We start from the raw sequence: 5498 nt of genomic DNA, 5'->3' as shown, positions 1-5498 counted from the left end.
TCGTTGTCCCCCCCTTTTCTTCTCTCAGGCTGCCAGGTAAAGGGCGGGGTGAGGACCTTTCGTGGAACCCTGCAACAGTCGGTGTTCACGCTGCTTTTACGTCAGGATAAGCGCTGAGGAATGGGTGCTGACTTGACTCGTGCCAATCGTCTAATCAACTGCGTCTCTCAGTTAGCTGTCGTGGTTCCTTTGATTCTCGGCTCAGGTTTTCAGGTAAAAGTGGGCTGAGAGCCTTTCGTGCACCCTTGCAACAGATGATGTCCACTCTGCGTTGACGTCTGGACAAGTGCTGAGGTATGGGCGGTGATTTTACTAGTCGCAAACGTCTAATTAACTGCGTCTCTGTTAGTGGTCGCGTTTCTCTAGCTTTCATCCTCTGCTCAGGTTTCCAGGTAATGATGGGGTGAGCGCCCTTCATAGGACCCTTCAACCGTCGGTGCCCACGCTGCACGTATGGATAGGAGGTGTGGTGGTTTGACACGTGGAAAACGTCCAATTAACTCCTTTTTTGCCGTTGAGAGGTAACAAACACATCCGCGGTCAAGAGATTCGACCTGACGGTCAGGTTGCTCGAAGCGTCGATGTTCGGTCGCGGCCACGGGGATCGTTCTAGTTGTGATTGATGGCTGATGTTACACGGCAGCTCGAGAGCCCCGCTCCCACATCGTTCTGTCCACTTCCCTGCAAATACACAGGCACACACACACACACACACTCGTCGTCGGCGGGCCCGAGCGACACGCCTACCGGACACTATGATCCCTGTATCGCTTCATAATGTTTCATCCGCTTGTGGCTGGGAGTGGCGTTCACGAATGACTACTCCTATGGTTTTGGATGGCCCAGAGCGCGGTGCGCGACTCCTGTGGATGCGAGGAAAACATCGAACACCTATTTTGTACCTGCCCTCGCTACGATATACAACGCCTCTCTCTGCGGGCAACTTTACACCGACTGGACTCAAGACCGCTCCCCGAGTCAACGATAATCGGACCATGGCCACACCTGTCACTGGCACGAAAAGCGATTCGTGCCCTAGTTCACTACTTGAAGTGCACCTGCTTAAGGGACCGTTTATAGCATCCCTGTTTATAGTGTGCCTCCCACAACCACTCAGTACTTACTCTCCCCCTTCTTCATCTTTCTATTTCCATTTACTCCGCCCCCGGTGTAGGGTAGCAAACCGGCTGCTCGTCTGGTTGACCTCCCTGCCTTTCCTGCCCTTGCTTTCTCTCTCTTTACCCTGTCTCCGTCTTCCGCCTGTCTAGACGTGGTCAGCTTTGGACAAGACAGAAATAGGTTGCCTACCTGAATACCATCACTAGCGGATACGTGCAAAACATGTTCCTAAAGAAACTGAGCTCGCGGCCCCGGCCGAGCTCGCCTGCATTCTGATTCTAGCAAAAGGCGACTATTTCATCCGTCTCCCGTTTCCTTACGACATTTGCTTCAGTCATGCAAGAGGACCTTGGTCGCTGTCGACCGTAAATTTAGTCCCTTGAATATCGCATTCTTGCTTTTGGATTGCCCCATTCCATGCAAAACATTATTTCTCCGAGGTGCTAACCACCTCTTCTCGCGGTGTTAGTTTTTGACGGAGGTACCTCATAGGACGCGCTTCACCGCTTTAGTTAATTTGGGCAAGGACGACATCTCAACCACGGTTACTGGCGCCACAACAGAGAATTCGTTCTCTGCAGAAATCTGGCCAGACAAGTACGGGCCGTGCACACAAAGCTTCCTTCTCGAGCAACCCACCTTTTCCAAATAAGCTCCGCTAACATTCAACTTTCGTGCGGCTCACGCACTAGCGTTTTCTTTCTGTGGTCCACAAATGACCCGCACTAATGAAAGATCCAAAATATGTGGCGCCACTTGAAATTTCACCAAGATTTGAGTTTAATTCTAATTTCTACAATACACGATCTAACCGGTACTAAAATGTTGCTGTCTGATGACAACACGAGCAAGACACGCACCAACCCTTTTCTTCTTTGTGTCCGAGCATGACACGCATCAAAGGAACAGTTCTAGCCTTTCTAAAATGTGCGGTTCAGCGGCTCCTTTAAATAGCGTGTTTGACTTTCAACAAAAAATTCCACGAGCCTGTCTAAATGCAAACTGATAATAAAGCCTTCCACTACAGGTTTCTCACTAACCTAGACTTGCCAATGCAAACGTATAAAAAATGAAGCCTATCTGGTTAAAAAAAACGACATATCAAAAAACAAAGTTCCAAAACTTTAAAGTCTTGAAAAACGTCTCCTTAAACCTTACTCGAGTGGGGCACTGTCTGAGATTACCTGTGCAACTTGTCTACCCTGGAATACAAAGGCACGTGTGCGATTCTCCCCGCTGCATAGGAGTGGTACTTTTCGTATTGTCCACCTGCCTTTCTGGCCATGCCCTGGCAATGCACTACTTCGTATGATTACGTCGCGTTGCCTGATCGCCGCGTTCTCCCCTGTCAGAGAGGCTGCACTTCCAAAAGAACTAAACGAGGGGGAATGTAATTGCCCGCTGGCTTTTTTCTTCCCCCGCGCCGCCCAACGTCGCCTTTTTTGCAGCCTCGTCTGACCACTCGGACGCACTCTGACCGACAAACGCGCCTTTCTATGTCTTCCATTGTGCTCCCCACAGATTTCATTGGCTTTAGATTTATTCGAATGCGTTGCTTTCTCTGCCGCCTTTCTGCGTTTGCGACGCCTCTTTTTCTTCGCTTTGTTGGTGCTCATTTCCGAGTGCCTTCTATTTTTTCCAGTCGGTGGTTTCTCAACCTGACCAACTTCCTGAATTTCTGTCGAGGAAATCAGAAAGATTTCCACCTCCGGCTTAACTCTGCCTCCTCAGCTAGCTATTTCATCCTTTTTTTCTTTCTACTGAGTTCTTCAAAGTAATTCAGCGCCTGGCTATCACCGAGTTTTGGGAGGGAAAATCGGTAAGATTTCCTCCTCCAGCTGAACTACTCCTCCCGAGCTAGCTACATCAACCTCGTTCTCTGTACCGTGTTCCGCGTCGCAACACAGCGCCTGCTCTTCTTTCTGATTTTCTGTTGAGGAAATTAGAAGGATTTGCTCCTCTCGCTTAACTACGCCTGCCGAGCTAGCTAGTTCATCGTCTTTCTTTGCACTGTGTTCCACGTCGTAACACAGCTCCTGTTCTTACTGAATTCACTTCGAGGTAATCGGGAGTATTTCCCTCTCCGGCTTGAATACGCCTCTCGAGCTAATTACTTGATCGTCTTTCTTTGCACTGCGTTCCGCGTCGTAACCTAGCGCCAGACCTCTCTTCTGAATTTTGGTCGAGGAAATCGGTTCCTCCCAAAATTCCTCTGCGGAGAGCTTGTATTTAGCGAGCGAACCCGGCCTTCACTAAACTATAATTGCCTGCCTCGGCAGCGCTCAGTCGGACTACGACCTGCGCTACTTCTCCAGGCATCAGCTCAAACAGCCGCTCCGGCCATACGTCCTGGGGAAATGATCGCCTCTCACAAATCAATTCAATATTAATCAGGTACAGACCGATGTCATCGCCTGTTTTGTACGGCTGAAGGAAACTCATCATTTCTACGTTTTGCGTTTGTGGCGGCGCCGTACCCACATAGCGCGTTAATTTCACTATCTCTTGTCTTATACAGGTGTCACAAAGCGCATATCTGATCGTGATCAATTCCGATATGGACTGAAATTCTCGGTCGAGATTGGTTCCTTTGCGCAAGCTGCGCGAGGGAGCCAGTCGCAGTCGAGAATTCCGATCCGGATCGGGCATGATCGCGACTGAAACGGGTCGTGTGACACCGGTATTATTTTCGCGAGCTCAATTTCATGCGGTCTCGGCTTCTCTTTCTCCTCGTGCTCCTTCTCTTACACTCTTTCTTTCCTCTCGCGCACCTTCCCTGCCTTTTCGCTCGTCCTCACTGAAACCCACTTCGTGAATCGCCGTATGAATTACGGGCTTCACCAACTTGTAGTTAATTTACATATCAAGTTCTACTCCTAAAAGCAACAGCTCCTATTTTTTAACGCTGTATTATCCATGCTCTTGGAGGGCTGACTACAACTTCCCCTGTATTTCCCGCACTCCCGGTGGCGATCAGTCAAACCTATTTGCTCGACAGAGCCTTGTCCTCATCGTCTGGCAAAACGTAATCGCTCAAGCACCTACCCATGCTTGATCTTCGAAATCCGTGTCTCCCAGAGCCACGTACACAGGTCCGACGATCCCAGGTTGTGAGGTCTGCCTGCTTGATCTCTTCCTTCCATATGCCTCGACTCGTCCAAGAGTCCACGCCGTTACTGCGACCCTTGTGCCTCCCTGAGCGACGAAGAGGAGGTCTACTGATCCCGCATCCGCAGAAGTCGCCTTTCCTCCATAGTTTCCCATGGTCTTCGAATTTCTCGACTCCCATTGTCACGTACACAGGTCCACAGATCCCAGATCGTGAGCACTGCCCTCTCGATCTCACCGCTGCCAACCAATTGATGATGGCTAGGGTGGCGTTTGGAGCATGGAATCCACCAAGCCCATCGACTACTACGTCAGGATGTAGAAAATGAAAGAAAAGGGTTTATTTAACTTAGTTACACGGTTCCAGTTACTGAAGCCCACTGCACGCAGGTGCAAGTTAAATATCAGGACCATCTACGCTCACTCCTGAAAGCTCTCCGCTTTTAATACCGCCGTCTACCCTAGGCGAGTCGACTAGGGACTCTGAAGACTGTCCAGATCGTCGACTCCGTTGCGATACCGCACCCATGCTCGCAATAACTCACAGAAACTCCGCCGCCTCCGAAGACACTGGTTTGGAATATTTCGCAAGAAAGCAACCTGCACCTCTCCAGTTATCGACGTTGTTCCCCCCTTTTTTTTCTCCGAGGTTATTTCTCCGAGAAGCAGCAATATTTCAGATATGGTTAGCGTAAAATTCATGCGCACTTCAAGTGCATCGCAATGCCCGACGAGCAACCGCAGGTGTATAAGTGTCGGGAGAGTCCGTTTGTCTGCAATAGCTTTGATAATGCCGACAGAGATATGATAAGGCGTAATGGGCCTGTCACCATGGCGGCAACTTCCCCTGCCTTTCCGGCCGGGATTGGTTCCGTGCAGTGTGATTGACACGTGGCCTCCTCCTCGACGCACTCAAGGAAATTTCTTTCCTAATAAGCGAATTCCAGTAGGCGATTCGGAGTAATTCCGGGGCAACATTTTCTGCTCTTTTTGGAGCGAGACTGATCGAATGACAGTAAGGCAGCACTAGATGAGTGTTCAAATGCCAGTAATTGTTTCCACGACCCTCCTTGAGATGGATACAAAACCTTTGTGTATCAGCCGGACGCCAGGGTGGAAGAGACAACATTTGTTGAATAATGCTGTGCCCTTTCATAGAGTGTTGAACATCTGATCCACCGACTGCTGCTTGCGTGGCTGATAAGCCATATTCATGAGAACGCAGTGTCAGTGTGACACACGACATCAGCCCACAACACTCCTTTCTCCTA

Source organism: Dermacentor variabilis, chromosome 9 (assembly GCF_050947875.1).
Source record: "Dermacentor variabilis isolate Ectoservices chromosome 9, ASM5094787v1, whole genome shotgun sequence".
Lineage (NCBI taxonomy): Eukaryota > Metazoa > Arthropoda > Arachnida > Ixodida > Ixodidae > Dermacentor > Dermacentor variabilis.
The sequence above is the reverse complement of the archived record's forward strand: the minus strand, read 5'-3'. Positions refer to the sequence as shown.